The sequence below is a fragment of the Falco cherrug genome, chromosome 7 (assembly GCF_023634085.1).
Source record: "Falco cherrug isolate bFalChe1 chromosome 7, bFalChe1.pri, whole genome shotgun sequence".
NCBI classification, from domain to species: Eukaryota; Metazoa; Chordata; class Aves; order Falconiformes; family Falconidae; genus Falco; species Falco cherrug.
The window spans coordinates 56,692,098-56,704,931 of NC_073703.1; positions in this window are offsets into that span (position 1 = coordinate 56,692,098).

Below are 12,834 nucleotides of genomic sequence, written 5' to 3' on the forward strand. Positions count from 1 at the left end.
TGCTTATACTAAGTTTCTCCTTAATCTTCTTGGGTCACATTCGCACCTTCATTACACCATAACCTGTTTGCTTCCATGTTCCTGTTTTCTCCCTGACTTTCCACTTATTCTGCTAATGTTAGTTTCATCTGGTTTGAACATTAAGATAAAAACCTTGACAGTAAGATTTTCCTGCTGTATACCATTTGCCAAAACAATCATAGTAGCGAAAATTCCCATCTCTTAATGGTAAGAATTTTCACCTAAGTAAATTTCTTGTGTCCTCTAAAATAAATGGCATATAGCTTGTTGATTTGGTCCTGTCACCTCAGTGACAGACTCTTTTTCCTAAACTCAGAGATGTTTGTTTGGCTCCTCCAAACTTTTTTTATAAATCTGAAAAAACATTCTATTTGTTCTAACAGATTTATCAACAACACAGTCTCCAGTACATGACAGATTCCAGTTGCGATAATTTACCACATTGTACTTTTGTACTTTTCACCATTTTGACTGTTCTCTGGGTAACTCAGTGCTGATTAACATCACCCATTTTCCTGTAAGCAGCAACATAGACCAAGATGTATCTTTTACTCCATTAAATATTAATACTTATCATTTAATATTAAAGAGGCTGCATTTCTTTTCCCACCCCGATCTATACAATTTTTGAATGTCTTCTGAAAATAATTTAATAGGTCTAATGTAATACCCTAGGAATAAAATGTTAATCCTCCTAGGACGCTACAGATGCCTACAAGCTCTAACCAGCATAGTAAATACGTGCAGGTAAAGTATAGCGTAAAGCACAGAAAAAACTTCACTAATCAATAAATAATATGCATGCTGTGTGCTCATGACAGAACATGCACAAAACACAACACAAATGAACTGCGGGACAGCAGACAGTAAAGCCTCAAGTGTCCAAGGTATTTAGACATTTTTGGGTTTTAGTCGTTACATTATCACATATAAAAATCATTAAAAGAAAAAAAAAAAAAGAGCAGTAAGTATTGCTCTGGAGGTCTGTTTATCTATCTAGTTTCCAAAATCCTTCATTGAGTTTTGATTGCTTATTTCAGCACTCACTGCAGGGTGGGGATTCTACAAAGGTGGTTTTGTTTTTCTGTAGTCTTAGGACTTTCCTAGTGCCACATTAGTTAGGGTGGAAACTGAAGCAGCCTCAGGCACTTTGCTCTAGGCTGCTCTAATTTAAGACTGTTACCAATGGCCTCTAGAGGCCAATTTATGAGTAAGGTGTCAACTGGAAATACGACTTGTAGAGCCTCCCATCATGGACTGGTGCAGAACTCTTGCAGTGTCTCCACATGAGGGAAGGTTTCCTTTTTCTTGGCAGGATCCCCACATGACTGGAGTTGCTGTTGGTAAGCTGTCCTGCTAGTGCACACTCCAGGGGAGTACTGGGACTTACCTACTGTGTACAACCTGAGAGTACAGCCAGGACATTTCAGTAATCAAAACTGAGAAATTAATAAATCCATAGGATTTTTTCAGGAAAGGGGAAGGATTGGCATATGTTCCATCTCTTTCAGGTTGGATTTCATAGTTCATTTTATTTTTGGGAAAAGTTTTAGGGTGGTAGGACTTCCTGATCTCAATCTACTATACTCATGCAACTAAACGAGTCTTGCACAGTGTTCCAAAAAAGTCATACAGGACTTATATTGACCTTCTGCGATAAGAAGTTGCAAGCAAATAAGTTTTCTCTGATGTAACATTATTTTAGTCTCCTGCAGGCTCTCTTTTCACTCCAGTGATTCCCCTTTTTGGCTGACATTGCCCCACATGGGCTACAAAGGAAAAAAAGGGTATCTCAGATTTCTGGGACTAAACTTATTAAAAGCTGTGTAGATGAAGTCAAGGTCTAGAAATAAATGGAGCATCTAAACAATGTAACAAATACTAATGTTATATCTTGGTGAGTAATATTCCTCTTAATAGTAGATGATTTTGCATTTATCATCAACATTTATAGTTGCTATCTCACCATTATGAGGTTGAATTGAACTCGAGATATGAATCTTTGTATAGAGATGGGCATCTAAAAAGCTTAGGTTCAGTTTTCTTGTTAGATGGAAACGAATGAAGGATTCCTGGCCAGGTGCAAGCTGATAGGATCCTGTTGACATAATGTTGAATTGAGGTAGACCCTAAGAGAAGGAATGGTTGCAAAGAACAAAATATCTTTCATTAAATGTCTGGTTTTTATCCAGATTACCTCTGAAGTAACTCTGAAATTGATTTACATTCTTTTAAGAAAGTCTTTCTACCTTTCTGACTACTTTTAAAGGCTTGAAGTAGACTGCATCAGGAAAGAATTCATGTTAGGTTTTGGAAGCTACCTCAAGCAGGATAAGATTTGAGGGATTTTAGTCTTGTATGTGCCATTGTATGTAGAAATAGGTAACTTTTTACATCTGGGAGCATTAACCTTTGGATCTTTGCAGTCTGAGGTACAAAGATGTGATATTCATGGAATTGTTTCTTGATTTCTTAGGAAATACCCATATCCAATGATAAAGTATTGTAGACAGTAACCTGACAAGCATTGTGCTAGGTGAGATGCGCTTTTTAGTCAACTTCCTCCTTATTTTCAAACGTTTCTCCTTTCACTCTTGTGGCCTATAGCTGTATAAGTGGATAAGTGGCTCTTTCAGATCTGATGCCAACATCAGTCTACAAATTGGCAGATGGTGCCATGAGGCGAGGCAGTTAGTTGGCAAGCCCCCCACCCCCTGCCCTGCAACCAATTTAGCTTCTTATGTTGGCATGGATTCTGCCCCTGAGCCAGTGCCCAAGCTAGGCCTTCTAGTGTGTGACTCAATATGCTACTGCTTAGCCTTAGGACAGCTAATCATGTATTCTTTCAAAATTGATGTGAATTAATTAGGCACTGTGGGCAGGGTCTGAAGGGGAGAAAGTGCATGGTCTTACTCAGTAAAGCAAAGCAGAAATGCATTCCCTGGTAAAACAATATGCCCTCCCCTTCTGCCGGTGGCTGAGTGCTGCCCTTTATTTACTCCTACACAACCTTTCTGTTGAGGAAGACCAGGTTTGATCTGCCGGGTACTCATTAAGTTACAACGTATTTGTTTTGTTAATTGGCACCAACTTTCAGGATTTTTTTTTTTTCTGGCAGATATATATCTTCTTGGCAGTTGTGCACCCCAAGAAAAGGAGGAAGCGGAAAGCCCAGTGCTGTGTAAGTGTAATTAGCTCTGACTGGAGAAACAGAAGCCGCAGCTAAGGCAAGCTTGCTGGCTGAGTTACGGGGAAACTTTATCAGGAAGTGTAGCTGGGTCAGTGGGAAAGTACTGTAGTTATGGATACTGGGGATTACTGGAATATAATTCAGCCACATAAAGACCTAAGCAAAATGAAAGAAATCCCTTCCAAAACTTTAGATATTAAATTCACAGCGTTAGACCAAAAACGGAAACCCTTTCAAGTGATAGAATGACAGGCTCATAAATTTCCCCACAAAACCTTGCAGTGGGAAGGACTGTCTCCTGGAGCTGGGTTTCTCACCAGGGACACTGTGTGTACAATGGCATGTTTGCTCAGGCATTTGGAGCTGGGTTTCAGACACTGAAGAAGGTTTGGTTCTCTTCTGGTGTCTCGGAGTTTCATTCCAACTTGCCAGCAGATGCCATGGATGCAGTAAAAATGCAAGTAGCAGCAAAACAAATATTATTGGAAAGCTTTAAATACAGAGGAGGGAGAAAAATAGCCTTCCGGTTCCATTCTTTTTTTTTTATATATAGCAAATGAATACCTCATTGGGAATACCCCACTACACGAACAACAAAATTTTTGAAAGTTTCAGCTGAAATTTTCTGCTTGGACTTTCTGCTTTGAAGGTTTCAACAGTTCACCATTGTGTTTAATTTGCTTCCAGTCAGAATAAAAAAGCAGGCACCTTGTGCAAGCAGTGCCTCTAACAATCAGCAAAAGTTTTTGTATGAGCCTTATAATATCACAATCTTTGTTGTAGCCCTTGCATAAAGCAGTTTCAGGATGGTGCCCAAGTAATTCAACAACCACTCATGTGACTCTGCTACTTTATTCACCATTCCAGCATTTTATAGGGATATATAAAATTGCAGATGGAGAAGAAAAGATTTACATATATTTTCATGCAGGAAGTGTGTAAGGGAAACAAAGCAGATTTGTTATTTCTTCTGGTAAGGCTCAAGGAAGGTTTTTTCACAACTTTAGCTGATTTCCAGATAGAAAGATAAAGATTTTATCTAAATAACATTTGAAGTATTTTACAAGGGTTTGGTTGGTTTTTTTTCTGGATTCGGAACATACAAAAATTATTTATAGAGGTTAAACAGAAAACAAGAAATACAGGAAAGTAATGCTGAACAGTTGGAAGTATTAGCATAATTTTCTTTTCTCTTTTATTTTTTTTCCACTAGGGAACAGCTTGATCAGTAATATGAATGAGTTAGTTATTTGCCTATCTATATTCTCCCCTCTGCAAGTCATTCAGTCAAAAAGCATGTCAAAAAACTATTCTCTAAAGCAGCAAGAAAGTGAGATTAAAGACCCATGGGAATTATTTCTTTCTAACATCTTGTAAAAAAAAAAAAATCACAGGAGAATTCTAAAGGTAAAGGTCTTAAGCATGATAAAGAACAACAGGGAAATTAAAAGCATCTCCACTAAAAAGCTGTCAAAGTTTAGAGGTTTACAGGTACCACACATATAAGGAAGTGGAATAGCACAAGTGAATTAAGGACAAATCTAAGAGATGGAAAAAGAAAGACAGCAAGATGGAATAATTTAAAGGCAGTGGAAAACTCATCATCAGACCTGACGCTGCTGAAGTTAAGGCTAAATCATACCATGAGAGCACAACCTAAAGCAAGGGCATACTAGCAACAATGTCAGGACACAATAATCACAATTTCACAACATCGTATTTAGATGCACAGGTTCAAATAGATGGAAATAGATTAAAAGTAACCTTCAATAAGGAATAAAAATTACCTCAACATGGAAATGTTTTAAAAGTATTTCATAAACCTAAATATTATGTTACAAGGTCAAATTTAGTGTATAGTCACAGACTTGTATGACTATCAGCCAGGTAAAGTTTCACAGGCAATAATTTTCAAGAGAGGGGAGAAAAGGAAATTTTTCTTTTAAGAGCATTTCCAATCAAGTTGTTATTTTAAAAAAATAAACAATAAAAGAGTTTGATCAATTTTATTCAGTCATCATTGAATTATTATCCTGCAGTATAACCTTGGCCATGCAAATTTAATAGCCAGTGTTTGTGCTAGTGGGAGTGACAAAGCTGAACACAGATCATACATTTGAAACTGTAATTTACATTATAGACAAAATAGCATTATCTGCAAAAAGGTCATAGCAAAATGTACTACTTCATCATTAATGCTGATTTCAGCCGGTGAACTAATTTGTAAGTCTAAAATCAGAGCCTATGTCCTTGGTTTGGTCTGTTATCTCACATTGTACATTGAGGTAGGTACTTAAAGTCAGACATACACCTAGTATTTTTCAATCACTGGAAGTTTAATACTAATAAAGTCTCCACAGAACAACAAAACTGAATGCCAGTGAAATCAGTAAATCAGTATTACTGTGGTATGCCAAAATGTTAATGTACATTAATTAAAAAAAAAAAAAAATGGGGACCAGATAGACTCTAAAGTGACCTTTGTAGGTAAGTTAATATTTAGTTTGAACATACTTAGTGTGTAGAATCAACTATCCAGCTCACACATTCCTAACCTGGGTTTCCAAGTGAGAGGTGAGTTGGTAGATTGATTTGACAAAAGGATTTTGACATCTTACTAGGAAGCAGAGGAATAAAAAAACTATGCACTTATAAAGCTATAAGCCCATAAAATGTAAATATTTAATGTTGGCAAGTCCAATATTGTGTAATACATAGGCTTTATAGTCCAATGCCACTTTTCAGCAGAATTACAAATATAATTTGGAAATTGGGAGACAAATAATAAACCTTAATGTTGTGTGTGAGACTGCTTCTAAGAATTCATAACAAAATCAGAATTGTTTCACCAGTAAAACCGTTAAGACTGGGGTCCTGGCTCTGTCAGAGGAGACTGAATGTTATACATGGAGAAACCCATAGCTCATGAGGCAGTGTGGAGTTAGTTGATAGGAAACCTTCCCTTTAGTATTACTAAGTGCAATGCGTGTTCTATGTGTAGGGCAGCTGCAAAAGCAGGGGTGGTGTTTGCTTCTTCAAATAGATGATTCTGAAATAACTGCATGATACCTTACATAAATTCTAATTCTTTATGGCATTTTCTTCTGAAATCATGATTGTTTAGAATCAGACTCTTGATCCTTTAAGACACTGCAAAAATACTTTTATCATTTCAAATATGAAAATACTTTTTTATATCAAAAAGATACAATAATCCAAAGTAAATAAATTAAAACCGGTATGTGTTTGGTCAATAAATAATAATAAAAAAATCGTTCTTCATTAAGTAGTTGTAATTTATGCTTTATCTGGTGATGAAGTTGTTTTCTGATTAGTCCCCCTAGTCTGAGTTTTCTTTCTAATTAAATATGTTGGATTAATAGTTTTGGAAATTAGACTCCTTTTGCACACACTACTGATGACCAAAGCAATGCAGATCACCTTATACTGCCCAAATGCTTTCGGCTGGTTTGGGTTTTTTTCTCATATGATGACTTCTAGGAAAGGCAATGGGGCAAATTCTGAGAGTAGTCAAATGGTTGATCTTTTCAAGCGAAAGAGCATCTAATATTGCCAGTTGTGTTGTGCTGTGCTTATATGCCATGAGCTGCTTTCTGACAGAAGACGGAGTTTAACTGTGTTTTAATTATTTCATTAAAAGGAACAAAAAATATCAAAACCTAACAGCTTTGTAAATATAATTCATAATCCAAAACCTATTTTAATGTCTTGGCTCCAAACTGACAGGCTGACAACATTTATTTGAATCACAGATAAATGTAACGATGAAGTACTATTTTAATTAAAACCAAAAGCAAATAAATAAACAAAAAATCCCAACAAACCTCCAAAACCAGAAAATGGCTTCAAAATATATAGACATGTTAAATATCTTTTGAATATCTATTTTACTGCTTGGTCCCAGACAAACAATGGAACTATTAGCAAGAACACATTACTATGCTTGGCGATATTTCATATGGTATTTGACAATCCATAGGGGCTACTTCTCCTTCTCCATAAATAAGATATATAATTTAATGGGTGTCTTTTATCTTACACATCATAGCAAATCTACAAGAACATCACTTAACCTCCTCTATCCATCTTTCACCTGCCATGTTCTCACAGACATGAATAATCTGAAATTATAATACTTTAGATTTTGTATTATGAATATGTATTTTCACATTGCACATGTTAAATGTTGTCCCATCCACTGCAGATTTGAGACTGACAAATATATTAAAAATACTGATTTGAGGAATGTATATGACTTTCAAACATCTTGGGGATATGTTAAACATTATGAAATCAAGTGACTGTGAGCTACGACCCACTTACTTCAGCTGTAAATTTCCAAAGTCAAATATGTATTGGAAATGTTATGCTAATACTTTCTTGTTCTTTCTCATGTAACTGCCTCAGCAGATCAACATGACAGGTGTCACATGCCATGTTTTGTGAGCCATAGCGCTGCTGATTTCAGTAAAATGACAATGGGGCCATTGATCACCTATTCCTTACTGATGACTATGAAAAACCCACCCCACCACCATCCTTAATTCTTTTTAAACTTTCATATCAGTTAATTGCAGAACTCACTTAAGCCCTTCCCTTTTCCTTAGGAATGTGGAAGGCTCCTTAGTGGTTGTAATTTGGCATAGATTTTACAAGACAAATGTCATCCATGTCAGGTTATATTATTTGAAAACCTGGTCCTCATACCATTTCAAAAAATGCAGAATGTCTAGATTGATAGATTACAGCCATTTACTTAGCTGATATTCTTTCTGATACTATTTTAATTTTTGTGTCTTTTTGAAAGAATCAAACCCCTTTCTCATGCTAGGCAAGAAAGTGATGAAAGCTTTAAAAATATGAATTTGTATAAAGCCAGGAAAAGCAGAGGAAAAAAACCCCAAAACAAAACCAAAACCCTTGAACAGGTGTATTCTGCTTTTAAGACTAGGTGTAGATGAAATCTCCTGAGACATACTTTTCCCTGAGATATCTGTTCTGTATAACCTTCAGACACACACCTGAGGTTATGGATGGTTGCTCAGACAAGCCTCAAATCTAAATCTTGTGATTTTAATTATTTTTTAAAGTTTTTACTTTATGATTTATTGCTATTCACTTTCAAAAAGTGAAGCATTTCGTATGTGATTTCTATTGTGATAATGTTCAGAAACACCAGCCAAAATTCTATGTGAATACAGAGTAAGGAAGCTGGTCTCAAGTAACAGACATCTATACCTCTTCCCATTGCAATTGTTCAGTATCATACAGATTTCATACATTCTAGTCTAAAACACTAAGAATTGTGACAATCATGTTTTGCAGGTGATCAAAAGGCACACAGCTGCTTTTAAAAGACATGAATGTTTTCAAATTGTCTGTTTGCTCATGTTTTACAGCTCTTTCTGCTATTCCACATCTATGCTATCTACTTAAGTTGTAAACTGTTAGGTCCTGCTGCAAAACAGCATTACATGTTTGCCCAGAATGTGGGTTCTTGGATGGTCCCTTAGCACTATTGTAGTAAACAACCAAACAGGAAATTTGGTTTTATGAGGTTATAACAAAGGTTGGTCTGTCAGGGTACAGTAAATTCAGTGAGCCTTATAACATCAGTGTGTCGTAGAAACATCAAAAAACCAGCAAATTCTTTCCATTGTCCCACGGCAGAATCAACTAAAGCTGTGTTACTCCTGAGAGCTGTGTGCCAAGTGTGCTCTTGGAAACTTCCAGTCACAGGGATGCTGCTGTCTTTCAAGGTGATATGTTCTACTTTAAGAATATTATTCCTAATACCTAATCTGGCCCTCCTTTGTTGCAGTTTTAGAGAATTCCTTTTCTCCAATGAACAACAAAGAGTAAATTCTTCCTTTTGTTTTTCTCTTTGGTCTGGTAGGCAATGTGTTCCAGATCTTTGATCATTGTCCTTACTCTTCTCTAGAACATCTCATGGATTCATCACCTTCTTGACTGCGGTACCAAACCAGATGTGCTATCCCAACTGAGCTCTGCTAGCACCGATTACAAGAAAAGGAATATTTCCTGTATCCTGCATATGCTTTCTGCAGCATTCCCTTGTTTTTGCAGTGCCATGCTGCTCATAACACAAGTTTATCACTAACTACAAACATTAGATTTATTTCTGCAAAAAGTTCTTATAACATAGCCATTTATTCTCTGCTCTGTATTTATGAGTTAATATTCTGGTGTAACTCCTCATGCTTATGAAATCATTCACTATATTGTTTCAGAGAACACCTCTTTGTCAAGAGCATTTTGAATTGTAATCCTGTTTTGCTGTTTACTTCTGGTTGCTTAAAAAGCACACTGTTTCCATCAGGCAAAGCATTAGCATAAGCATCAGTGGTATCTCAGAGCTAAGGTATTTTCTTCATTTTTCTTGAAAAGATACAAGCTAACCTGTATACATTCCCTTTTAACATTGCTTACAACATAAAATACATGGCACCGATTGGGTAAGCCATGGGGTTTTTTTGTTTTGACAGAAATATATGTGGGGTAAAGCAGAATTAGGCAAGTTCATGGAAGTAAGTCCTTAAAGCCAGTTATAGTCTGACTCTAGAGATCCTTAGGGCACAAATTGTTGTAATCTATAGATATACACTGTACTACATGTGGTTTGCCATATCACCATATTACTATGTCTGCTCAATTCCTGTACCTAGACAGCTAGTGACATAGAAGGAGGGCTAGAGAAATTTTAAGTATGACCCAGTCTTACATTTCTAAGTAGGATTCCCCATCCAAGCCAAACCCTACTGGTATAAACAAAGTATAAATCAGACCTGTGGGCCCTAGTGAAAATGCAGACCAGTGCATATGAAACAGAACCAGAAAAAGTCTCAGACAGGGTAAAACTTAAGACTATTTAAAGTCTTTTAAAAATATAATAATAACTATGTCAATGACACTGATGATACATTTAATGATATCTCCAAATAAGTAGCAACTATGCACTATACAAACAGGGGGGGAAATACCTTCAGAAGGTTATCTATTTCACCAAGATGAGAAGATGAAGTATGATCTATGGAAAGCATTTATGCTATTATAAAATAAAAAGGTTCTCCCTCTTAACATTTTCTTTTGTTGCTTCTTTCATTCCTGAAGAAAAAGTACAAAACTGAATACAAACTGGACATTTTTAATCTTGATTTGATTGTGTTCCCTGTACCAGAGTTTAATTTATTTATCTGTAGTAATATCCCAGGGCTAGATGTTAATGTTATTCTGCAGAGTTCTGAGAAAAAAAGGTGATGCTTAATTCACTTGGCAGACCAGAAGAGCTCAGCAAAGACAAAAATTGACAGAAATCCCAATTAAGCTAGTGTTTCAAGTTGAAAGCCTAAATAGAGAAACCTATGTTCAAATTAAGTTTCTCTTAGCACTAATCATATGATGGTTACAAACTAGCCAGTGGCATCAAGCAACGGTAACTTTCTCAGATGCATATGATTAAGCTCTACTACATGTAAACAAAAAATCTATTTCAAGAACTCAAAGATTTACATACCAATCTTTAGTGAATATAATTCTGCGTGATTTATAGTAGTTAAAAAAATACTTAAAAGATACTACAAAAACTTTTAATGTCAAAGCAAGAGAAAACACAAGTGAACTCCCCAGTTCTTGCTGTGGTCTAAGTGCCAAACAACCAAACAACATGGAAAGCTGCTGTGATTATTGTATACTCATTTTTTTGAAAATTAGTAGGAGCAATATTGGCACAATGTAACTTTTGTAGTGGAAATATAAGATCATGAAACTATTATGTATTGTGGGAACTTCCAGTGAATGACTTCCAGCAAAATTAAAGGCATCCTTTCAAGCCCAATGTCTTTTGTAGACTGATGAGAGACTCTGGTCCTGCAGAGCACTGCTATTGCTTGAACAATCCCACCCTGGTCCTGCAGATCAAACCACCTTGTCAACAAAGTAATACTGGCGGATTTACCCATGAACTGTGTGTGCTCTGAGTCATGTGTTGAGGATGGAGACATGCTGTTGCTCAACATTTCTTCTCTGTTTTTTTTGGAAAATGTTTCTCTTTTTAATGCATTCAGCTCTGACCTGCCACTTTCCTCTTTTCCATCGGATTTGATGCCAATTCCTAATTTTCATGGTCTTTGATACATTCACTGCAGGTGAAATCCCTTGTGGCTAAAAGGACTCTTTCCCAACTTGACTCTGTGCTCTCACATCACAGTGATTTATAGAACAAGCAAGATGCACTCCTTGTATTGTCTTGCTGCCTGCAGTGTGGTTTTTGAACAATATACTCAAGTACTTATTCACTATTCCCACAAAAACCAACCTTAAATCGCAGGATACTCTGAAGCCTTAGTAAAGTTAGAAACCAAGATATAGCTGGCATTACAGAGTCAGAAGGCTTCTAGTCACATTTACTTCAAAATTTATTCAAATAGAAGAGCAACACACAACTTCTATTTTCTTTATCCTGACACAAAACACAACTGTGACAGTTTGTCTTTAATTTACCAGGAATTCCCATTTGATGCAGGAGGCTATTAACGTTAAAAAATAAGCTTGAAGATCTGTGGTGCTTGGCTCTAAATTTAGGGACTGGCTTAGACATGGTTCCAGACTGACTTTTCTGCCCCAGATGATTAAGAATTTCCTATATGTATAAAATACACACACACTCACATACATATATGACACACACACACACATATATATGACATAAAGGCTTCATAAATATCCAACTGAAACAAAAGCATAAATAAATAATAAAATTCAAAGGCTATGCATATGTAATCAACAAGAAACAGAATATATTGAAGGAACAATAAACTGTAATAGGAAAAGTTTTGGAAAATATGTAATGGACATAACGAACTGTAGACCATCATTTCTCCTCTAAGTGTAGCATATCTATATAACTTTCCAGAGTGTCTTCAGTATGAGCAGGCAGATTAATGGATAGCTGGAAAGCCATGACAGTGCTATAAGTTTGAGGACAGGATGATATTCACACAAAGAGAAGCAGCCATGTCTCTGATACAATACCAGTCAACAGAGCAGGAGAAAAATACTCGGATGAACAAAATGACTGTGCTGTCCAGAAAAGTATTTGTAGTGCAGCCACAGGTATATTGGTTAGTTTTGCATCTACTTTATCGAAAAAAGACAGACACAAAACTATCAATACAAGTCTCAGTTCCTGAGAGTCAAACTAGGACTAGGATTTCATCAAATTCCACACTTCCATATTAAAAACTGAGTTTTTTGCCTTTAGGGTCTAAAAATAAAAGATATGTGCTTGCAAACAGCCTGAAACAATGGCTCTTAAAGATTTCTGTTGCCCCAGATATTTCTCTGACATTTTGCATCTGAGATCCAAAAGGCCATCAGAAAAATACTACCCATGAGCACTTTGTATACGACACACTGTGATAGGTCAGTCCCAAGGTCTATGCTTCCTCGCTGTACTTCTTGTTCTACATGGCAAGGGACCTGGCTTTCCTCCTCTGATACTCCAGTATGGAACAGGGAGTAGGGGTTAGACCTATGCCACCCATCACAACCCTTCACAAGGGAAAAGGTCCACTAGTACTGAA